At 44.7% G+C, this 25,691-nt stretch overlaps 1 protein-coding gene across 12 annotated transcripts in view; it reads right to left on the reverse strand.

The window, feature by feature from the left end:
• The window catches only part of KIAA1217 (KIAA1217 ortholog), a 493,308-nt gene that overhangs the window by 269,537 nt on the left and 198,080 nt on the right, over positions 1 to 25,691 (reverse strand). Inside the window, exon 1 of one of the 12 annotated variants that reach the window (XM_032621030.1) lies at positions 20,473 to 20,488. The exons of the other annotated variants lie outside the window; for them this stretch is intronic. The gene's annotated coding sequence lies outside the window, so the exon portion shown is untranslated. Of the gene's footprint in view, positions 1 to 20,472; positions 20,489 to 25,691 lie in introns of those variants that run through there. 12 annotated transcript variants of the gene reach the window in all.

Below are 25,691 nucleotides of genomic sequence, written 5' to 3' on the forward strand. Positions count from 1 at the left end.
ACTAGCTCAACACATTATCACAAACTTTATCTTCCATCTCCTTACATAACTGTGTCAACCTGATAAAATCAGAACCTGTATGCTTTTGTTTCATTTTGCCCACCCCTTTCCCAAACTACCATTTGGTTATATGTTCACTAGCAGATCCTTTTATAAGGCATCTTTATCCTGTCCCTCTCTATGCCTGGAAAATATGACAAAAACAGGGAAAGACTGAATTTCGAGTAGCCTAACACAGCTCTGACCTTTATTATATATGTTTTATGCAGCCTGCTAGCCTCAGAGCAGAGAAAGAAAAATCACCCTGCACTTCTATGGATTTCAGGTGTATGTATGGTGGACAGAGTATATCTGCCACGAAATCTATGATTACCCTACACAACCGTAAATACTCCTCCCAAACCTACTCTTCAATGGATTAAAAAATTAGTTTTAAAATAAAAAATGTTAGAGGCTCTCCACAGAATTGTAAACATAACTCCACTCAGTTGGGTAATAAGGCCAGCCAAGAACAATGCATCCAAGAAAGAAACAGCTCCTCAAACCTAAAAAACTTAATGCTTAGTGGTCAGTCTTCCAGACGCACAGGGGAGACAGCTAACTTATCTCTGGCTGGAAAACAAGATATTCAGAGGTTCTGATGTCTTTTGAGAGTCAAGAGGAGTCAGTGGTGGCAGAAGCGGCAGAAGGGGAAGCCCGTTTTGGCCTTGAAGAGCCCAAGTCCCTTCCGTAAAACATTAAAGACACCGTTCACGTGGGCTGAAACCCAGGTGGGGACAGCGCAGCAGCGTGGCAAGGCTTCCCCACAAAAGCTCAGCACAGCTGAAGGACCCAAGCCTTTCTTCTCAAGCCTTTTCTCCTTCCCCAAATTGGCCTAACATTTTGCACCTTTTCAGTTCGAAGCCACCTTCATGCAGACAGACACCTGCCTCCCAGCCACCAACAAACAGGAGTAGCAGTGAATCTCTACAGTTGGAAAATGTATAAATAGATGCTAATCTTCTATGGACATTTACACAGACAGAGAGAGAGGGGAGAAGAGGAAGGATGGAGTGGGAAAGAGGGAGAGGGAGAGAGTGAGTGAGCGTGCCAGGCTCTGGGTGAGGCCCAAGCACACACATGCACACACTCACGTATCACGAGTGTCTGAGATGGAGAAACAGGAAGACTGATGTGACTTCAGCTCGAGGAGGTGCTGAGGTACAGAGAGAGGAGCCTTCCTCTTGGGACCACTTCACATGTGGACCTTGACCCCCCTCCATGATAAAGTTACGAGTGCTTTAGAAGGTACCCCAGGAAGAACTCCCATTTTCCCTAGCCCCTTACATTGAGACTCCCATGAATATTTACTCTTTAAGACGGATCCGGAGAGAACCATAATTCAAAGAGACACATGCACCCCTCTATTCATAGCAGCACTATTTACAATAGCCAGGTCACGGCAGCAACCTAAATGCCCATCGACAGACAAATGCATAAAGAAGATGTGGCACATATATAGAATGGAATATTACTCAGCCATAAAAAAGAATGAAATTATGCCATTTGCAGCAACATGGATGGACCTAGAGATTATCACACTAAGTGAAGAAAGTCAGACAGAGAGAAAGACAAATATCATATGATACCTCTCATATGTGGAATCTAATTTTTAAAAATGATACAAATGAACTTATTTACAAAAGAGACACACAGATATCGAAAACAAACTTATGGCTACCAGGGGGGAAAGGTGAGGGCGGGGCAGGAGGGATAAATCAGGAGCTTGGGATGAACATACACACACTACTCTATATAAGATAGATAACCAACAAGGACCTAGTGTAGAGCACAGGGAACTCTACTCAATACTCTGTAATAACTTCTTTGGGAAAAAAATCTGAAAAAGAACGGATATATGTATATGTGTAACTGAATCACTTTGCTGTACACCTGAAACTATCACAACATTGTAAACCAACTATACTCCAAGAAAATCAAAAAAAAAAAAGACAATCAACCAGCCTCTAAAACAGCAACAGCCCACCTACCTAATTGGTAACAGGGGCCAATGTTTTGTCACGGCAACTTGTCCAACTGGGTCAACAAACATTTTGCCTTAAAGTCTTTTCCTCCTTGTGTGGCACTCTCTGGACGTTTGAAATGATGTCTGAATCCTCTCCAGAGGAGTCCCTCTGATACTCCCAGACAGCAAACACATCACTGGCAGCCTTCTCTTCAAAAACAACCCCATCCCTTTGTCATTTGTCACCCTTCCCTCCCTGAACACTGTGATGTGGATCCCACACATTGCAATGATCTTTGCATGTCTGTTTTTTTTTCATATGCACACAGCATTGAGGAGCTTCATTCTCCTATGAAATTGGATCCTTGTAGGTCAAAAACTAGATTTTCAAAGGCCAAATCATTTTGTCTGCTGTGTCTTGGCTCAGTTGCCGGAAAGAACTAAGGTCTCTAAATTTAGATCTTTCCCATGGCTTAGCTCAGACAAATGTCCTTTCCATGCACCGTGAATGGCAGCAGGCCCTGTAACTCTCTCTGGCCGTCAGCTGGCCCCAGTCTCTCCTCAGGGCCCTGGCTCCAGGTAACCAAGCTTACACTGTGCCCCAACCTCCAGCAGCCCCACCCATCCCTCTTCACAGGTGGAGTCCGCTCCCCTCTCCCACACCCCTCCTGAGACAGAACCACTGCAGAAGCTTCGTCTTCCCAGCCTGGCATACAACCCAGGAAGGCCCTCACCAACAACACAGCCCCTCAGAATGGATAAAGAAGATGTGGTACATGTATACAATGGAATATTACTCAGCCATAAAAAGGAACGAAATTGGGTCATTCGTGAAGACATGAATGGACCTAGAGACTGTCACACAGAGTGAAGTAAGTCAGAAAGAGAAAAACAAATATCGTATATTAACGCACGTATGTGGAAACTGAAAAATTTCCTATAGATGACCTTATTTACAAAGCAGAAATAGAGACACAGACATAGAGGACAAATGTATGGATACCAAGGGGAAGGGAGGGGGATAGGATGAATTGGGAGATTGGGACTGACATATATACACTATTGATACTATGTATAAAACAGACAACTAATGAGACCCTACTGTAGAGCACAGGGACCTCTACTCAGTGCTCTGTGGTGACCTAAATGGGAAGGAAATCCAAAAAAGAGGGGATATATGTATACGTATAGCTGATTCACTTTGCTGTACAGCAGAAACTCACACAGCATTGCAAAGCAACTATACTCCAATAAAAAAAAATCAGTCGTGGAGAAAAAAACAACCACCATAACACAGCCCCTTGACCCCCAGCACAGGGGAACAGCTCCCATCTCACGTACCCACCCCTCCATTGCCCACCCTCCACCTCCCAGCCAGGGAAAGAAGCACTTACTAGTCCCAGTACAGAATTAGAACTCAGGACCCACTTCCCACAGAAACAACAGAAAAACCAGAGCACTGGAGATCAGCTAACCTGTAGACTAAAAGCACTTCTATAGCACTATTTGAAAGGCGGGTACCATACAACCAGCTTAGAAGATACACTCTTATAGCCATAAACAGTCCTATGCGGAATGACATACGTATAGTTTAAGGGCAGAGAGGTCTTGGTACATTGTTTCTGTGGCATCGAGAACCATTACCCGTACCTGACACACTGAACGGTAACGAGGTCTCTTCTATGAAGAGGCATTTTGAGCCTCCACCTCCAATACTGTGAATCTATTTTTACTTCACTTTTCCTCACGAAAGTCCGGCAGACTAAGGTAACAAACAGACACCTCTGTTCACTGACAGAACAGGTGAGGCGAGATAGTGTCGCATCCCAGTATTTAACAATTTCTATCAAGTCTAGAGAAGAGGGGGTAGTCTAAATAAAGCTGAGAGTGGACTGTTTTACATCTCAAAATTGCCTTTTTAAATATGTTTGTGCCTTTCGCAATTCAGATGTTGACTGTGGCACAAACGAATACAGCAAATACTTTGTTTTGTCTTTCCTGGTATCTCCCTAGTCAGAGGTTCGCTATCCACCTGGAGAGAGCCCTCCAAGGAATATGTATGAAAACACGCTGCCCGGAGCATAACTGCTCATTTGTTGCATCCCCTTTCTAATCCATCCAAGAGGTCCAACCCTGTCTTCATTCCTCCGGCTGGCACCGCACACACACGAAATCCAGGTTTATGACTCTACAGTGAGACTGCTTTGATTCAACTGATCGTTCCTTCCTACTTAGGCTCTTCCAACGAGGTCTAAAGCTTTCTGTTTTCTTTACAGGGCGAGAAAAACAAATCCAAGGAAGGCCCCTCGGTTTTCCGTGGTGGGAACAGATCTGCAGAACCAAATTTTAAAACCATGGGAAAATTCTGGATTCAGACACCTGGGCTCGTTTGAGCAACTTGGCCAAAACACAGATGGAATGGTCTGGCCCTTCACAATCCAGTTACACAGGAGAAAGAATCTCAACCCTGGGAGAGGTGTGTGTGTGTGTGTGTGTGTGTGTGTGTGTGTGTGTGTGTGTGTGTGTGTGTGTGTTGGGGGTTGGGCCTGGGTGCAGGGAAGGAAACAGAAGTCTGTTGCGTTTCCTCTCACATCCCCCTTCCTCTATCTAGGGGAGAAAGAATGAGGCGGGTGGGAAGCACTGAGACAGGACATTTTCCATCACGCCTGGGAGTGACCCCTCTGCAGGGCAGTTGGAGGTGGGACCCGAGCAAGGGAGCCATCCCCAGGCTACCCTGTGAGTATGGCATCTTCAGGGGTGCTTGGACTCTTGGAAGAGGTGAGGAGGGGAAACACAGGGCTCACTTACAGATTTCAGGACTTTCCAGAAGGAACCCCCAAATAGGCCCCATTTTTAGCACCAAGTATTTTGACAAAGTTCTTATTAGGGTAATTCTAAGCGATCTGGCAAGCATGCGTTTAGTTAGGAAGGACTATGAGAAATCTCCCAACTTAATTTGTGAAAAATCTGCGCTTGCATTTTCCTACTGAAAGAAACGCTGGGACTTCCCTGGTGGTCCCGTGGTTAAGACTCTGTGCTTCCACTGCAGGGGACACAGGTTCGATGCCTGGCTGGGGAACTAAGATGCGGTGCGGTCAAAAAAAAAGAAAGAAAAGAAAAGAAACAAACACAGACACACAGATAGATACCTCTACTTTTTTAAAAAAATAGCAGAGTCCTCTGCAAACACAATCCCCTGATGACTGACTTGAGCTGGAATCTCATCACAGTTGAACAGGGCAGAAGCAGCTTAACTTCTGCCCACATGCATCTGTTAGAATTAGACAGGGCTTTATCTTTGAAGAGCTGCCCCTGAGCCCTGGGCTTTGAGGGGAAAATCGCTTGCTGGAAAAAGCTATCACCTTTGTGATGACACAATGCTGATAGGTATCTACAGGCTCATTAAACCGTAAGCCCCCGGATGACAGGAATTTTCTGAGCGCTGTTTGCACCTGGGCTGGCTCTGGTTTTAGTCACAATAATGCTCATCTTCAATAACAGACTGTAGGCCGAGTCACAGGTCCCCATTCTCAGCCTGGATCTTTCACAAATTTGCCCCTTCTTTGTTTAACATGGGTATACTATTTTTATTTTACTTACATTTAGATTTCACCAACACTGAACATAAGCGTATGCTGGCCCTACATTCGGACTTCTGAAATAAAGATAAATGGGCAGACAGCTTTAATAAGGGTGTAATGTATTAAACACTGCACGATAGATGAAACAATTAGAGGAAATCGAGGGGGTGGTGTAACTATATACCTTTACACACTGAGTAGCACAAGTAGAGGGACAATTGGAGGAAAAACCTGTTTAGGACTAAACTGAGAGGTCCTTGCACATTTGCCTTTTTATAGTCACCTTTCACTTACTACAACTGTTAGCCTCAGGCTTTCAAAGCCAGTCAGCATTTCAAACATCCCATCCCATTACATGTGTGCGTGTGCACGTCTGCATTTGAGGTCTGGATAACACCATAAAAAAAGTAACCGTGTGATAGTTTCCCCTTTTACCTACAATTACTTTCCTTTCCCCATCCAGAAACTGTGTGGCATATAACACGTGTCACAGACAGTACTCGTCACCAGAGTTTTTAACAGAGAGGGGCATGAGCCCAGGGAAAGGCGCTGCCCGGGCGGGACCAGCATGCAGCTTCTTGTGGTACCCTGTGTGGTCCACTGAAGGAAGAGCCAGAAGCAGAGTCAGGAGGCACGGCCTGAATCAGGCCAAGGAGCATCAGGAGGCAGGATGCTGGGGCACAGGGGAGCCAGCAGGGCGTGTGCCCAAGCCACCCGGGACTCCTAAGTTATCCTGCCTTCTCCATATCCATCTGTCCTTCCTCAAGAAGGGTCATAAACTGGGTAAAATTCTCACAGGACTCTCAGGAAGGCTGAGCTGTTAGCCTGAACAAGTCACCTAAGCTTTCTGGCTCCCGTGACCTCATCTGTCACTTGGGGAATGGCTGGATACAACTTCCTGCTCCTGTGTTCTGAGTTAGAGTTTGCTCTGAGTTAGGTTTTTTGGGGGGGTTTTTTGCGGTACGCGGGCCTCTCACTGTCGTGGCCTCTCCCATTGCGGAGCACAGGCTCCGGACGCGCAGGCCTGATCAGCAGCCATGGCTCACGGGCCCAGCCGCTCTGCGGCATGTGGGATCTTCCCGGACCGGGGCACGAACCCACGTCCCCCGCATCGGTAGGTGCACTGCGCCACCAGGGAAGCCCTGCTCTGAGTTAGTTTTAGACAAGAAAAGGGTCTTGGAGCGGCGTGAGGGAATCAGGGGTCCTGCCGGATCCAGGTTCTGATCGGTCTCGGGGAGTTTGGAGTGTGGTTCTGAGCCCGCCCCCAGAAGGCCGCTCCATCCTCCCTCAGTAATACGCTTGGCACTTCTGGCCAGCCAATTCTAATGACAGCTTCTTTTGCATTTCCCCATAGACCCAGGTTTTAAAAGCCATTAGAAAACCGGGTAGGGGACTTCCCTGGCGGTCCAGTGGTTAGGACTCAGCGCTTTCACTGCCGAGAGCGCCGCTTCGATCCACGGTCGGGGAACCAAGATCCCACAAGCTGCGCGAGGTGCAGCCAAAAGAAAACCAGGTAGAAATAGAAGTGTCCTCTCTCGAACGGGACGCTCTGAATCCTCTATTCTGGAAGAGGGCAGGACTCAAGTCATTACCTTTCCTTATCATTCCACCAATACCATGACTGTGAATTCCCTGACCTCACTCCACTCGTACCCTCTTTGAAAAAAGATTTTTCTGACCATCTTGGTTAAACACATTTACATGTACTCAAACTCCTTTGCTCTGCCCGGTCCAAATTGTACAGTCCTTGGTCCCTGGGCCTTTCTTTCTTCTCCACATCAATGACTAGCATCTTCTTTCTCCTGCCCATGACCTTGTGCGTCTTATTCTGTAATTCTTCCCCGCAGACCCGACATCCCATACCTCGATCCCCAGCTCTTCTGCTGCCAGCAGCTCAAAACGTCTGAACAAGGCACACTGGGCCAGGGAACCAACCTCCAAGACCGAGAGGGCGACATAAGTCTGAACCGAAGCGTTCCCGAGCTCAAACACAAGGCAACACACACACACGGCCCCCAAATCCTCATATTGCCAAACGTTTCCAATAAAACTTAAAACTCAGGTTTCTGAGAGTATAGTTGGTTCAGTTCCTTCATGAAAAGTCAGTTTTTCCCTCCGTCAAACTTGGTAACCGCGACCCATTTCCTAAAGCTTCTTTTCAGAACACCTTGATTCTGGCAGTGGGAAGTCAGGCACATGAAATGATAGAACTCATCCAGTGAATTCCTGTTTTAGGGCTTTTCATTCTTGAAATTTTTCTTCTTTTCTTTTTTCAAATGTGGGCTTCAGCCAAAGTCTCTTTGCTGCCCCTGCGGCCTGAAAGCGTTTTCCTCATGGGAAGAGAGCTGGTCAACCTCTGGAGCAGTGGGAAGAGGTGAAGTGTCTACTGTCCACACTCTGCAGGTTCCCACAGTAGCTCAGCACCGCCTGTGCGTAGGGGTTAAGTCAGGAGGGAACGAGATGACACACGCCAAACCTCCTCTGTGCTTCGAAAAGGTGATCCAGACCGGCTTAGAAGCAGCTGTGCGTGTTTTGAGAGTCTCCTAAAAACTTTGAACCGAAGGGGGAGGAGGGAGGAGGAAAAAGCAGCTTTTTTGGTTTCTGAGAAAATTCTTAACCGGAAGCACTCAGTGTCCTATTCTTTGTGGCATTTCCAAATCAGGATTCTACAGACTCAGTATTTTCAGAGTCCAGTGTGGTAAGATGGATTACACCTGACCTGGAGACGTTCTGTAATAATCAAAGAAAAACGCTTCCTGCCTTTGTACAGAAAATGAAGAGATTTTTCAGAGTAAAGAAAAGAAATTTAATTACCGCTAAATAAGGTTTAACTGCTGTGGGCAATCATCCTCGGCACCGAAGCATAATTTAACTTAAAAGAAACCACAGTGACCCATGACCCTCTCTGGCTCTCTCCCAGCACTAAGTGGCCAGGAAGAGCTCAGTCCCAGGTGAGATGCCCAGGTGGTCAGGAATGCATTACACAGCAGAGGAGAGACCCCAGGGAGGGGTGGCAACCCCCAGAATCAGGCCACTTCTGTACCTCGCTCTTGCCCACTGCACGGCAGGGCCCCTGGCAGCAGAAACTCAGGACGCCTCCTTCCTCGCGTGGCCTTCTTACAGGAGGGCACACGGACGGCTCCATGTCCAGATCCGAAAGCAGACATCAGCAGTTACCTGCCCGATCCCCAGGCAGCGGGACCTGCCCGCTCCACACTCCGCTCACCTTCGGCCGTGCCCCCCTTTCCCGGAAGCTGGCCTGCCGCACCCCTGTCAGACAGAGGATTTGGAGTGTGATTCACGGATAGAAAATACCGGTTTTTCATAGCTACGCAAATGCAACCTGGGTGGGGTTTAGATAAATCTGGATGTGGACGCCAAAAAGCAAGGCAAGATGGGCCTCTTTTCCATAAATTTCGCTTGGCCAAATGGGCTCGGCCTGCCCACCGCTCACTAAAAAAGATTTGAGTCGAACGGAGTGGGAAGGCAGCATCTAAAGTTCATCAGCACATGGGACTTCCCTGGTGGACCAGTGGTTAAGGCAGTGGACCGCCTTCCAATGCAGCGGGTGTGGGTTCGATCCCTGGTAGGGGACCTAAGATCCCACGTGCCTTGCAGCCAATAAACCCAAACATAAAACAGAAGCAATACTGTAACAAATTCAATAAAGACTTAAAAAAAAAAAAAAGATGATCCACATCAAAATAAATCAAGTTCATCAGCACGACTGGGCAGTGCAAGTTCAGATGCCGTTTCAGATCTCCGTTCCCATGGAAACGTATTTATAGCTTCACGAGCCAGATCTCAAACTGCCAACTGCCTCCACATCAGCGTCCGATCAAATTGCTTCAACCTCAGAGGCAGTGCAGTCATGGTGAATATGCTTCATCTTTGGCCATATCTGCCTCAAACCCCACCAGGCTGGAACTTCCAGGACAGAACCAGGAGGTGGGGAGGCTATGATGCCCACGGCTTGAGAACCACCCAAAGGACATGCCCCCGATTTCCTGATGGCAGGACCTGTGCTAGGCCCTCCACCCCACCTGACCATTCTCAGAATGTGGTCTCCAAAGCGCATGAGCCGGTGTGCAGGGGTCACTCGGCATCAGAAGCCTGGATCCCACAAAGCGTGAGATTAACCCGATTCACATCACTTTTCTAAGTATTTCTTTACTTGTAAAACGAGGGCGTTGAATGCTATCTACTCACCTCTCCGGCATTTCCATAATTTTTACAAACAAAGTGAACAACGGCCAGTATTACAGGTGCCAGTGGGATTCACTCTGTCTACAATGCACGGATCAGCCAGCCTTCCCTGCGTGCCAGCTGGTGGGCTCGTGGGGAAGCTAGTGGTCTCTGCTATCGATAATATCTGTCTGACCTCACATCAACTATCACAAAACAAAAAAGCTGAGTTGGACTGAAATACAAATTAATGATTTCTTTTTTGTAGTTGAAAGCAGATGAAAAGGCACAAGTCTGATGTATCACAATGTCACTGGAAAAACCCAAACTTAGGGACGCGTGACTCACGTATCCTGTTTCAGGCAGTACTTCATCGACTTAATGCCTTTTTTGTGGTCAAGGGGGAAACATTTTAGTGACCTAAGAGTGAGACTGACAGAAGTGCTGAGAATTACGAAAAATTCAAACAAGAAAAAGAACGGAAGCACCAGCCTTCGGCCTTTGGGTTAATGACAAGAACTGAACACTGAATCCTGTTTCTGGACACCAGGCGAGGGCTCCTGGGTGGGCAAGTCACAGACCCTCAGGATTCTGTAACCTGCCTGCATTGGGGACTTTACCATGTGTTATGAGGGGATGAGGGGCTCTGGAGAGCCAAAAAGCCCCTTTGGAGACAGTCCCAGAGACGGAGTGAGGGGAGACTGGCTTAGTTCAAAGTTCTGTCCCCCCAAAGGGACTTCCGCCTAAAACAGCATCTGAACAAAAGCTGAAATTATTCTGTACTCTTCTGATTACAACCCTTTGCACTGTAGTAAGAATAAAGCCCAAACTCCGAACTAGGACTCCAGCTGCTTCTCCCAGGTCACCTGGTTCTTCAGACACACAGGGCACTTCCTGCCTCGGGGCCCCTGTGCTCACGGCTCCTCCTTGGGGCCTCGCCCCACTGTTTGCATGACGGGCTCCTCCTTACACAGTCCTCCTCGTTTCCTTCACGTTTTTTCTCAATCTGAAGTCATCCCTGTATCTGTTTTCTCCTCTGCCTCCCCCTCCCGCCCGCTCTTTAGAGTCTAAGCTCTCTGAAGGCAGTGGTCTTGTCAGGCTTGCTGTAATCAGAGCACCAGTCGAACCGAGAGACTCAATCCATGCTGATGAATGAATGAGTGACAGGATGACAGTTCATTCTTCCTAAATCCGACAATCCTGAGTCACTGGGCATCTTCATGCTAACCTAAACTACCTTATTATTCTCACACTCAATAATTCAAGAAGGACTTTCACATTCCTAATCCTCAAAGCCACTCTCTAATGCCTCTGTGTGGGTCAATGGCAAGTCACTGGCTCTGGACCTGTTTGCCTTGAAGTAACAGAGTAATCTGGGACAAGTCAACTCCCAGCTTTGAGTCCTTCTCCATAAAGCCAGGATGTTTTGTGAGGCATCTCTATGCTCCCTCCCACCTTGAACAACCTATGAGTATTTAAGACTTGGATGGGTAGACACTGATCCTCTCATAAAATGCTTTATGAGATGTTTCCATTATGTTGTTTCTGTGAATTGAGCATCTACTACATGCCAGGGACTGGGGTAAGTACTTCTCACACTGTCTCTGATCTGCAAACCACCTGGCTGGGTAGGAGGTCTTAGCCTTTTTTTTACAGATGCAGCAATGGAAGCTTCCTTAGATTAAGGGACTTGCCCAAGACCACACAAAGAATAACTGGCAGAACCAGTTCCCAAACCTAACTCTGTCCAACAACAAAGGCCAGATTCCTCCCACCAACAGTGCCCCATGGAGCAAGCCTACATAGAACAAAAACGGTGCGATGTGAGTCAGGCAGGTAAGGGAGACAGGTATGGGATGGAAAGTAGGGGGCTGCTGGGACTTCCCTGGTGGTCCGGTGGCTAAGACTCCACACTCCCAATGCAGGGGACTCGGGTTCGATCCCTGGTCAGGGAACCAGATCCCACATGCATGCTACAACTGAAGATCCTGCGTGCCGCAACTAAAGATCCCGTGTGCTGCAACTAAGATCCAGTACAGCCAAATAAACAAACATTAAAAATTTTTAAAAATAAATAGGAAGTAGAGGGCTGTGATGACCCCAAGGATCTGTTACCCTCCCCCCCATCTTAACAGGACAGCTGCAACGTAGTTCTAGAAATTTTAACAAAGGAATTTGAGCCCAGTGCTTACTGATCATCTGATTTCTTTTTCCCCTCTTAATGTAAGAAATTTGATTCACATGTAAAAACTCCTGATTCTCGGGCTTCCCTGGTGGCGCAGTGGTTGAGAGTCCGCCTGCCGATGCAGGGGACGCGGGTTCGTGCCCCGGTCCGGGAAGATCCCACATGCCGCGGAGCGGCTGGGCCCGTGAGCCATGGCCGCTAAGCCTGCGCGTCCGGAGCCTGTGCTCCGCAACGGGAGAGGCCACAACAGTGAGAGGCCCGCGTACCGCAAAAAAAAAAAAAAAAAAAAATTTGTAGAAGCCCTTGCCCAGGCCTGTCTGGAGAACCTGGCCCCAGGCCTGGTGCCTGGGACCCATACTTATTCTGGCCTGCACCAGGAATTTACCTATGAAAGTTGCCCAATTTGTCCCTTCAATTCCAGTAAGAACTTTTGCAATCTCTCGTAAAAATATTGGCAATGGGAGAGAGTGTTTGCAGGTTATTATGCAAAGGGTGTGAGCCACGCCATTGTGTAAATTTTCATTTTCTAAGAACCACCAGGTACTATTCTTCCTCTAGGGTGAATTCTAAAGGTCTGTACACAGAGTGCAGGTTTCTAAAGGAAGGGATTTGATGCATGCAGGAGGCCTTCTTCCTCTAACGCCAAGAGGAAGGTTGCTTCGGGAGTGCATTCCTGACGCGCCAGCTCCAGGCTTGACTTCAGAAAACCTGCTAACAAGTAACAAAATGAACTGCTGTTCCAAGCCCTCAGATTCTCCAAGACCACCACCCTTTGGAGTAACGTTGAAATGGCAAAAAAGGTAGGAGGTGCAAAAGAATGTGAGACTACAGAGGCAAGAGGTAAATCATCCCCTGCGTGATTATCATTCCCTGTTTGGAAATCCACCCGCGTGAAAGGAACGAACAATGCTTTTCATAACGAACACCTCCAGGGTCCCAGGAAAATGCTGTAGGTTTGCAGCAGAACTGCTGGGTTCATATCCCAGCTCGGTCGCCTAAAGAATCAACTAGGAGTTTGGGATCGACACACACACACTACTGTATCTAAAACTGATAACCAGCAGGGACCTAGTGTCTGGCACAGGGAACTCTACTCAATATTCTGTAATAACCTACATGGGAAAAGAATCTGAAAAAGAATGGCTATACGTGTATGTATAACTGAATCACTACGCTGTACACCTGAAACTAACACAACACTGTAAATCAACTAGACTCCAATATAAAATTAAATTAAAAAAAAAGAATCAACTCTGTAGATTCTTCTAAGCCTTGGTTTCCTAATTTACATTTAGAGGCTTATGAGATAACTTGTGTGAAAGTCTTAGCATATAGTAATTATGGGCATTAGAATGTATTTATTTGCAGTGCTTTGAACACATACAGGGAAATTTTTTAATGTATTATCTTGGCATGCATAAAGGCATTTGAGATTTGGATGTATATGTCTTAAAAAGCCAGTGGTATCTAAAATCTGGAGGAAGAAAATATTGTATTTACCCCATGATACCGAAGTTTGGTCCATTTTTCTAATGATACAGAAGAAGTTCAGTTAGGCTTAAGAGTGACCTGCCATCACCCTGGGGCTACAGTAATTATATTCTCTTTAATGGAATTGCTTAAATTATAGCTCTCCTCGTTTTGCACATCACAGCCACTATTCTACCCTTTTCTCTCTAAGCATAGTTATTCCTCTTTGTTTCTTTGGTTAACCAACTAATGCCAGGCACACACTTATTCACAAACTACCACATAAAGAGGCATTTATTTTATATCGGTTCTCTTTTGCAAATATTTGCGTTTAGCAGAAGAACTGTGATATTTTATGAAGCAAAAATATATATATCCGGGAAAGAATGTGAAGTTTCAGAAGTAGCTCTTTGGAGGAGAAAGGAAGAAAGGTCTAATCACAGTGGAGATCTGTACTGATTTGTGTGAAGGGAATGTAGACATCGCTTGCAGTTTTAATGAATTCCGGGCACCTGAATTAAAAAGGAGCTGGAGTTTAAAATAACGTCTAAAGCTTTCTTCACTGATTTGGGAGCATTAAAAAAATGTTTCTTTTCTTTAAAAAGGTAGCCTCTGACAGGATGCTTTCTATTCTTGACTTGTAAAAGAAAAGTCTTTTCAAATCTAGATATTCTGTATGTTAAAACAGGGCTTTTTCTTTTTTCACCGAGGAAACTGAATCATAGTTATATAGTTACAGACTTAACATAAAAGCCTAAGTACCCTTTATCCCAAACGGACCCCACTAACGGGCAAGGGGTGAAGTTTGGTTGTAAAGTATTTTCATGTGGACATGAAGTGAATGTTTTATACCATTGGTCAGAGGATGACTTGACCAAGGGAAGGTGAATTTAGTGCTTTTGTTGACAAGCTCAGGCAGCTTAAACATATTTAATCCACACACACCTGAGGCTCAGAACCCCAAAGAGCATTTATTTAGAAATAAGTAAATAAATGGGGTCGTGACCGGAATAAAATGGTTTAGGGAAAATTCTGCTGGGAATAAGATTACTAGTGCCATCAGAAGCGACTGCTCCCAAGAAGAAGAGAGAGAATCACCTCCTTCTTCAAGGGACAACTACATCAAAGCACAAATCTGCTCATGGGTTGGTGCATGAGAAAGTCACTCTCTCAGCCCACCTGGAAACGGCTGGCCTCCAGGGAAGTATTATGCACAGGATGAAAATAGAAATAGTAGAGAAGTCTAGAAGTTAAAAATAAAAGCTTCCGTCCTCACCAGCCCACTGGTCCCTCTTTCTGATTTATTAGGCGTCATTCTAGAAATGTTTAATGGAAAAATAAGGACCCAGAAAATGGATATGCTTTTCCATACACACAGGATCCAGCCTTTTAAAAAATAAATGGGATCACACTACCTACATTGCTCCGTGAATAATACTGCTTAGTTAATATAGCTTGGTTACATGTCCACACCTGCACATCCAGCCTACGTTATCTACTGTGATGACTGTATTATCTGAACATACCATAACTGACTCTCAAGCACTCCTACTGACAGAATAAACTGGTAAGTCTTTTTGAGAGAAAACTGGGCAATATCGTTCAATGTGAGTAAGCCCTGTAAATGAATAGTAAAAACCTAGTAATCTGACGTCTAGGAATCTGTGCTTCGGATTTACTGACATGTGCACAGCCACACAGAAGGTCACCGCAGTGCTGTTCATAACAGGGGGAGAAAAAAGAAGCAATCGAAACAGCAATTAGGAAGGGTCAAGTTAATAGATTATAGGGTACTACTTTCATTGCTCTGAAGACAGAATAGCTCTAAATCAGTTTGGGCTCTTCTCACCATTGTAAACACACACATATACACACAGAAGCACACGCACGCACTCCCCAAAGAAGAGACTGAAAATGGTCCTTCATGAGTCAATGGGCTGGAGCTGCCCTCTTCTGCAGTCTTAAAATTTACCCTGAAAAAGGATTCGAATAGAGGTACAATTAAAGTTGAAGGGGGCCCATGCAACCTTTCCTGGTGCAAAATTCAAACAGGATGATTTTACAAAATTGTCCCTCTGCACCAGGAGGCTGCGTGATGGTGGCACATGTACCCGACTAACGCCTATTGTGGCTAGACATCCATGTGACATTCCCAGGGGTGTTTACAAATATTCTTAATGTCAAAGCCTGAAAATGACCAAGGGTCCATCCGAATCTGTTTTGTCAGCTATTCCAAAGAGCGTGTGTGGCAGCAGACTGCTTTCCTTCTGAGTGGCAAGTAGTAAGGCCAAAGAACGTCCCTTCCGAAAAGTTCCCAGTGCGTACTATGGATCAATCAAAAACACCCCCTGATGGGGTCTTTGCTTTCTGTCTTGTGCCATCCAAACAGCTTGGAGGACGGTGCCACCGTCGGGTTTACGGGGACTGATGTGACCACCTGCATTGGTGAACCCTGGTGAAAATGCTGATGGGAAACCCACTATCACTTCCTGTTGCTTAGTCTTGAACAAACAGGCCGGGGTGGAAGTGAAGTGAACCATGTGTGAGGGGAGACCACCGCCTAGAATCCTAGGGCTGTAAGAGGCCAGAAAAGCTATCACCTGCCTTTACCTTGGACTGACTGTCCTCAGGTCATCACATAAAATCAGTTGTACGCTCCTCTCTGGAAGATCTCTAGAGAAGGGATTTCTCCAAACGCGTAATACTTTACATTCACTCTTGCCATTCGTACAAAGGAGTAGCTCAAAATCCTTCCCGCTGCCTGTAAGTCTGGACGCAAAAGCAGCTGAACTTCCTGTCGTTGGTATAAAGCTCACCCCAGTCTCCAACCTTTGTCCCCCTCTGGTCCCTCCCTCCCTAAGGTTGCCCGGAATTCCATCCTTTCCACCACAACCCACGGGCCCCAAGGCCTCCAGGTGCACAGATGCTACACAACCGTCTGCACAAACCAAGGAGGACTTGTTTTGGTTGTACAGGGGAGAGCAGATCTGGTAACCTCAGAACCCTGTCTACCTTGATATTATGCTTCCAGAAAAAAAAAAAAAAAAAAAAAAGCCTTCTCTCCCATGTTTTCTCTCATCAGGTTACAAGTTAAATGCACAGGACGGGAAGTTTACAAGAAAGCAATCCATATCGGAATGATTTCTGAGGAAATTTCACCCTGAATGGGATAGGGAGGGTGGGAGGGAGGGAATCGCAAGAGGGAAGAGATATGGGAACATATGTATATGTATAACTGATTCACTTTGTTATAAAGCAGAAACCAACACACCATTGTAAAGCAATTATACTCCAATAAAGATGTTAAAAAAAAAAAAAAGAAAATTTCACCCTGAAATACGCAGTGGCCAAAATTCATACTCAGAGCCCGGCCATGGTGTTTCACAATTCATCGTAGAAACAAATCCCAAACTCAGGTCCCTGAGGAATTTTTGCTTCCAGTGAATTATGTTCCTCCTGCTTAAGAAAAAGTTAAGGAAAGAAAACCGAGAGGAGGAGGGAAGACCCTTCTCAGTCCACCTGCTGGTCCCTTCAGGGCTTCACACTGAAGAGAAAAGCAACATCAACTGGGATGCCACCATTTTCCAGGATGACGTGCTTTTTTTTTAATAAATAGATTTTTGGGAACAACTCCCCATCAGCTTCTAAACAGGAGTGTTTCTGACAAAGTTAAATTGATGAACAGCAAGGACAAGGGCCTGAGCCTTAAGCAGCTTCTAGCTTCACCCCCACTCAGAAGAGCGTTACACACACATCCCCCAGAGCAAGTCCTGGTTCCACTTACTGAACTGTGAGATTTCAGTGCCTTTCTTTCTGAAGAAGAAATCTCCAAAACGTTTTTATAAGAGAAAAGTATAATACAGTTGACCTTTGAGCAACATGGGTTTGAACTAGGTCAGTCCACTTTTTTTCAATAAATACATATGTACACTGGAAATGTATTTTCTCCTCCTTACGGTTTAACTTTTGCTTTTCTCCAGTTTATTTTATTGTGAGAATACAGTATATTATACATATAACATACAAAATATGTGTTAACCGGCTGTTTACGCTATCGGTACGGCTTCCGGTCAGCCGTAGGCTATTATCAGTGGTTAAATTTGGGGAGGGTCAAAAGTTATACGTGGATTTTATACCCACATTGTTCAAGGGTCAACTGTATTTAAAGACCACTAATCCCTGTGCTAAGAGGCTTTTAAAATTCAGATGTTACATTTTATTGGTAGTATGAATAGACCTACGTATGTTCTTCAACAGGAAACCTTGCTACTAGTGAGTAATGGAGACAAGATTCAAACCCAGGAAACCTGGCCCTTGAACCCTTGTGTGCACAGTCCCTGTGATTCAATAAATCTTTATTCAACCCCACTGGGTGCAAAACCTGCTTCTAGATGCAATCACTGCTTATGAGTCAGCAGATAATCTCTGAGCAATACAACAATTAAGTGTAATAAAAAGCTTGATGGACTTCTAAAACAGAGTCTGTGGGGGAAAAAAATTATAAGAATATACATGAGTGACTCCGAACCAATGTGGAATTCAGCACCCTGTGGCTGTTTGATTTCATGACTGGTTTCTCCTTTCAGCTTGCAGCGTGGTGGTTCATATTTGGAACTGAAACTCTGAATGAAATCAACCTTCGCTTTCAGACTCAGAGATCTGCCCTTGAGATAATCAGAGCTTTTCCCAGGGTCCCCAAACAGCACTGGGCACCATATAGCCTGCTGCCGTTCAGATGACCACATTTAAGGAATTATCTGGGACAGAATGAGCTCGCCCTCAGCAGCTCAGAGATCAGAACGCCTTCAGGATTCCACTCGATGAATCTACCCACCACTCCTGCTAAGAGCCTTCTTCTAGGAGTGGGGAACCCGAACAATTCTGAACAGTCTGATGTGGACAACTTGGTAACATCGGACAAGTCATCAGGAAAACCCTGGAACTAACAGAGTGTTTTCTCTGGCTGGAAACCCTGCTGTTAAAAATAACACAAAGAAAAACATATTTGTCTCTGACACACAATGGATGTAGAATATAATTATGGGCTGTTTTGGTCTGGGAGGTAGACAAGGGAGGGTGTTGCCAAGGTCTAGAAGACAAAGGAGAAAAGACAGTGTGTCCGACCCCGAGCTCTCTGTGGCCATTCCCACGGCCTCCTGGTGACTTGGTTTCCTGCTCAGGTAACAGCAAAACCTGACTCTTCTTGCAGGGCCCAGAAAAATCGCAGGCAGGTAAGAGTTAACCACATAAGCCTCTGCAGTGATAAGCTCCTATCAGTAGGTGCCAGTAGAAAGTAAATTAATATCACTTCTCTGGCCTGTCAAGAAAAAAATGTCGCATATAATTAATGTAAAAACGTGAATATCCTAGCTCCTTTGACACACTTAGCATTTTGTATTTTAATTACTTTATAGAAATAATAGTTGCCACTGGGAGTTATTTCAGGAACACATTAATTTTTTTTAGAGACCCCTAAAAGGAGAAAAAAATAGCAGGAAATGTAGAAGGATGGCTTATCGTGTTGTATATTTCAGTATCTCTCTGAACCAGGGTTTCTGGATCTGTAAAGTGGGAATGAAAAGATTCTGCTAATCCCACTGGGCTGTTACAATGATAAGATGAAGGAAAAGACGAAAACACTTTACAAACAGTCCAGGACCACAAAAGTAGTAAATAAAAACAATCGTCAACACGTGGAGCCTGTATTCTGAGAACTGTGTAATATGTATTTTGTCATTTAATCCTCACCACGCCACAATTATCACTCCCATCCTATGGAGGAGAACGCTGAGGCTTAAGGACATGAATTTACTTTGCTAAGGTTGCACGGGTAGGAGGTGGATTCAACACCCAGGCATTCTGATGTGAGGGGCAGAATTCTCTGGCACTCGAATTTTCTGCAATAACTGTGGTAAGCCAACCATTTAACATGAATATCAATGCAGATGCTAACCTACATTAGCTGATGGCCAAATTTCAGGAGGCTCTCATTCTCAGACATTAGTTAGTTTTTAAAATAGTTTAAATCCTGTCCACGTGCTCCTAAATAGTTTTGCTTTCAAAAGCCCAAATTCCCATTGCACTGGTTATCTTTATTCTTAACTCTGTGCTTTCACCTTATGCAGCGTATGAAAGAGAAAAAAAAAATGGGGTTTTCGTTGCCTTTTAAGCTTGGTGGACCTAACTACTCATACCGCACCCTGATGTCCCCAAACTAACCCCTTTAAGTCAACTTTGCAGACACACAGCTACCTTCGGCGATTGTTATCACATCCATATCTCCATATCGCAGGCAAGACTGTTTACGCAGTCTTGCTAGTAACTGATGCAAACAGAAAACCTCGTACCACCAAAGTAAGGTTTCCTTCTGAAAGCACGCTTAAAAACTACTTTTATCAAGCATTCCCCCACCCTAGAAGCCTTTATCTGTCTTAGGATTTACAATTCCTGCTTCCCTCAAGTCCAGAAACTCTGATATCTCAAACAGGATATTTTTCTAGTCTTATAAAATGCCTCTGTGAGAAACAATATACAGACACACTTAAAAAAAAGTGCAATGTTCATAAACCTGTTTCTGTAATATTCCACGGGTTGTATTTTTGGCATTTCGCAACTTGAAAATACAGAAATACACATAGTCCCAATTTCAGTTCTGTTCGAAGAGTTTAAAGAAAAAAAATTAAAAAGAGAGAAAGAAACCAACATCTGGGAATAATCCACAAATACATATAGTATCTCAATTCTCAGATCATCCTTCTAATCCTTACCTACGCATTTTTACAGCATTATTCACAGGGCAGAATCAGCATAACACATAATGCATCACTTGTTTTTCAGCTCTATTCAAAAATCTCAGTTCATTCAATAAAAAAGCCCTGAAAAAACAGCCCTGAAGCGTGAGCGCTCGAATATTCAGTGTGGGAAAGCCATGCTTATTGATTCAATGCTTCCTGCCAAGAGAACAATGCAGAGAAAGAGACCTCAATGTTTCCAAATAATTTTTGGCAATAACTCAGAAGAAAAAAAAAAACCATATTTACCCATACCTGGAGCTCCACAGGTGAAGCGGCCGTTGAAGCAGAAAGATCTAATTCGGCTCCTGGAAGTTTTTGTCTCTAATGGACTCCGGGGTCATCCTTCCGAGCTGTCAGGTAAACCCCCCTCCATGTCTCTACTGTTTTCTTTTGCAGTTTTTCCCAGTGAAACTCTTTTGTCATTTGCATAAAAGCTACTTCCAGCCTATAGGACTTTTTGAGTAGCTACTTGTTAAATTGGCTGTCTTGACTTGCTCTTTCAAGCAAGACATCATAAATCTCCACGGAAACCCTAACCCCACCTGCTTACATGCCAACGTTACCTGTCGGGCGAAGACTTAAACAATCATCTGAAATTGTTCATTAATGAAACCTTTTTAGGGGCTTTGGATCTCTGTACAGTATAATTTGTGCTGTTGGCAGAAACTCTGCCAAGAACGATGGCTTCATTTTCAAAGCCTGAGCTGTTTTGCAGAAAACAATGATCAAAATTATAGGCATTCGTTAATCTGCCCCTCCCTGTCCAACAATGCGCTTAATCGGTTGAAGAAAAACCTACAGTGGGCCATGTGCCTCTCTCTGCAGGATAAAGTTACGTTGAAAACTTGGGTTTTGAAAAACCTTCTATGAATACTTCTAAGGCTTTTCTACTCCACTCTCCAGCAACCCCCTTCCTGCTTTTCACCAGCAAAACTTGCAAAACAGGTTCTTTGCTGGAATGTGAGAGAGAGAGAGAGAGAGAGAGAGAGAGAGAGAGAGAGAGAGAGAGAGAGAGAGAGAGAGAGAGAGAGAGTGTGTGTGTGTGTGTGTGTGTGTGTGTGTGGTGCATTTTCTCTTGGCCTCTGTTTGCAGAGGTGGTAGGAGAAGGTGCTGAGAATTTTTTTAACTCTTTCCTAACATACTCACATCTTTTGTACGTTTGTCCTAGTTTATATATGTTACCACAATAGCACTGAAATCCATGTTCTTGACTTTTCTTGGGAAGGGTCAATAGGCTCTAAGATATTCAATCCTTCTTTCATTCATTCACTTTTCACTATCCCAAATTTTATGGAGTCCCCAAATTTGTGCCCAATCCCTCTTGGTGACACTGGGCTCAGCACCTTTTCTTCTCACCTCTAAATTCACCCCAGACACACCGCATACCCCCCAAGTCCAAGATCCATGATGTCGAGGTACCAGAAAGGTTTGAATGGGACTTCCTCCAAATCTGTGAGAATTTATAATAATATTGTCAAATGGTTATCAAATGCCATCATGGAAAATTCTTCAGTGGGGCTGAGCAGGGAGCTGGGGAGCACCTGAAGGCAGCTTCCAGTAGCATCTACTGTAACGCTGCAGGGTCCTGGGAGCGGCAGGGGCTGAGGGTGCAGCCTAATCTCATTTGCCACAGCTCCTGCGACAGGCTCAACAGCTCTGTCCTCAAAGGTCAGAGAGCAAGGGCTTCCCTGGTGGCGCAGTGGTTGACAGTCCGCCTGCCAATGCAGGGGACACGGGTTCGTGCCCTGGTCCGGGAAGATCCCACATGCCGCGGAGCGGCTAGGCCTGTGAGCCATGGCCGCTGAGCCTGCGTGTTTGGAGCCTGTGCTCCACAATGGGAGAGGCCACAACAGTGAGAGGCCCGCATACTGCAAAAAAAAAAAAAAAAAAAAAAAAGGTCAGAGAGCAAATACTAACCCCCCCACTACCGGGCCCCGTGCTGAAGCTGCCCAGGTATTTGCAGAGAGGGTCATAGGTAAAAGCACCATCTTCACAAACTCAGAATGGCTCTTTGCATGGAAGCAACAGTAGATGCTTTGGATCCCCAACCTTGACTCTCCTGAGAGTTTTGCATCACCATCCTTCACAGTCCACAGATGGGACATTACCTTCTAAGGGAACCGAGAACTACATGGGTTTAAGATAGCAGCCTGAGTTGGAACACTCCTCGGAGCCAAGGCTATGTCAGAGACTCAATGACTGCCTCTGTGAGATGGAAACACATCCAGATGAAGGCCATGCTCGTGCTTTACCCAGTGGGGCACAGACAGTGTGAAACAAACAAAAACAAGCAATAACCAGATCTAGGCTTTGTTCGGTGAAATTCAAAGATGGAGTGGAGGGCTTCCCTGGTGGCGCAGTGGTTGAGAGTTCGCCTGCCGATGCAGGGGACACGGGTTCGTGCCCCGGTCCGGGAAGATCCCACATGCCGCGGAGCGGCTGGGCCCGTGAGCCATGGCCGCTGAGCCCGCGCGTCCGGAGCCTGTGCTCCGTCCGCAACGGGAGAGGCCACGACAGTGAGAGACCCGCGTACTGCAAAAATAAATAAATAAATAAAAATAAAAGATGGAGTGGAAGCTCTATTCAATTTTAGGGTTATTCCTCAAAGTTCCACTAGGGAGAGGAGCGTGGGAGAGTTGATGCAACCATCAGAGTGCTTATAAATTATGCCAGATATTCCCTTTGGGTTATTTAGGAAATGACAATATCTCAGCTTTTACTCGCTGAATTCAAGCTTGGAAAAGAGAGGGAGAAGAGTCAGAATCTGAGAGTCAGGCAAGTGGAGACAGTCCCACAAATAACTCAGATGTGAAAGCCACTTTAGATTAACCCATTCATTCATCACTGACCGAAGACTCTGTAACCAAAACAATGACATCATTATGATATGTGACAATCTTGAACTATTTAGAGTGGGGAAAGTTTTGAGCAGTAATCTCGGCAGTAAGGACAACACACGTGAGGGCTGTGCAGAAAGGCCAAGATTTGCTGAAAGGTGACCAGTCCATTTCTGATTTTTCCTACCATCCCCCAAACGAGGAAACCATCAAGTAGGATGAAGCTTTAACAGCACTGCAGCATTGCGATTTGCCTAAGAGCAACTTAGCACCACAGTAACCCAGTCAAAGCTCAATATATGCATACTCCTGGGCTATTTTGTTTCTAAATTTAGCAACATTTTGGGTAGCCATGATGGACTTGGATGGCATATAAATTCTTTCTCTTGAATTTGTTTCATCAAACCTATTTTATAACAGACATAGAAAGCTGCTCACTGAAAAAGTCCATGGAAAGATAGGAACACAAATAACTGGGGAAAGACACTGGCTTTCACCACTGATGGCCTGAATTTTTGTTTCTTAAAAACGTGACTTGGAAGTGTCATGTAGAAAAGGAATACCACTTTGAGTAGAAAACAAATAGTACTTTCATAATGAAAATAACCAATCTTTATGTCATTTAAGCCTCATAACAGTAGTATGATGCAAGAATGATGGATATCCCCATGCTGAGAAAGGGAAAGTGAGCCTAAGAGAGGTTAGGTAATTTGAGTGATGGCTACTAAGTGTTGGAATCTGGGTTTGAATCCAGGCAGATCCAAGATTTGAATCCAAAACTCATGTGCTTGGTAATGCCCTGGCGGTCCAGTGGTTACGAATCCACGCTTCCAAGGCAGGGGACACGGGTTTGATCCCTGGTCGGGGAACTAAGATCCCGCAGGCTGTGTGGCGCAGACAAAAAAATAAAATAAAATAAAAAACAAAAAACCCCACCAAAACGCATGTGCTTAACCACCAGACACTGCTATCCCTAGTTTAATAAAATTCCTTGTAATTGACATGACACCATAAAACTTCTAGAAGAGAAGACAGGCAAAACATTCTGAAAAAAATTGTAGCAATATTTTCTTAGATCAGTCTCCCAAGGCAAAATAAGTAAAAGCAAAAATAAACAAATGGGACCCAGTCAAACTTATAAGCTTTTGCACAGCAAAGGAAACCATAAACAAAACAAAAAGACAATCTACAGATGTGGAGAAAATATTTGTAAATGATGTGACCATCAAGGGTTTAATTTCCAAAATATACAAACAGCTCATACAACTCAATGTCAAAAAACCCAAATAATCCAATCAAAAAATGGGCAGAAGACCAAAACAGACATTTCTCCAAAGAAGACATACGGATGGCCAACAGGCACATGAAAAGATGCTCAACATCGCTAATTATTCGAGAAATGCAAATCAAAACTACAATGAGACGTCACCTCACACTGGTCAGAATGGCCATCATTAAGAAGTCTATAAACAATAAATGCTGCAGAGGGTGTGGAGAAAAGGCAACCCTCCTACACTGTTGGTGGGAATGTAAATTGGTACAGTCACTGTGGAAAACAGTGGAGGTTCCTTAAAAAACTAAAAAGAGAGCCGCCATATGATCCAGCAATCCCACTCCTGGGCATATATCTGGAAAATGTGAAAACTCTAATTTGAAAAGATACATGCACCCCAGTGTTCATAAACAGCTCTATTTACAATAGTCAAAACATGGAAGCAACATAAATGTCCATCAACAGATGAAGGATAAAGAAGATGTGGCACACACACACACAGACATACACACAATGGAGTATTACTCAACTGTGAAAAAGAATGAAAATTTTGCCATTTGCAATAGCATGGATTGACCTTGAGATTATCATACTAAGTAAGTCAGACGGAGAAAGACAAATACATGATATCACTTAAATGTGGAATCTAAAAAGTAACACAAATGAACTTATTTACAAAACAGAAACAGACTCACAGACATAGAAAACAAACTTACGGTTCCCAAAGAGGAAGCGGAGAGGGATAAATTAGGAGTGTGAGATTAACAGATACACTCTACTATATATAAAATAAACAACAAGGCTCTACTGTATAGCCCAGGGAACGATATTCATTATCTTATAATAACCTATAATGTAAAAGAGTCTGAAAAATATATATACACATATTTATAACTGAATCCCTTTGCTGTACACCTGAAACTAACACAATATCGTAAATCAACTATGCTCCAATAAAATAATTTGCTTATAATTGGAGATATTAAATAGTAACTAAACTAAGCTATGCTGAAAAGATTTATTTAGCAGACTAATCTGAAAATATATACAGCCGTCCCTTGTTATCCACCAGTGACTGGTTCCAGGACCTCCGCAGGTACCAAAATCTGCAGATGCTCAAGTGCCTTGTTCAAAATGCTGTAGTACAGTCAGCCCTCTGTATCCGTGGATGCAACACCCGCAGATAAGGAATGTTGACTATACTGGACTGTAAAGGCAACACAGACTCTCTGCACATCCTCTCATATATGCCAAGTCAACAGCTGGCATGGGGGCTGGAACAGTCCAGACCGAGATGTCCCATCAGGATAGCAGCATCGGCGGAGCGGTGGCATTTGTTTAGCTTTGGGCTGTGTGGAGGC

This window comes from Phocoena sinus, chromosome 2, assembly GCF_008692025.1.
Source record: "Phocoena sinus isolate mPhoSin1 chromosome 2, mPhoSin1.pri, whole genome shotgun sequence".
Classification (NCBI taxonomy): Eukaryota; Metazoa; Chordata; class Mammalia; order Artiodactyla; family Phocoenidae; genus Phocoena; species Phocoena sinus.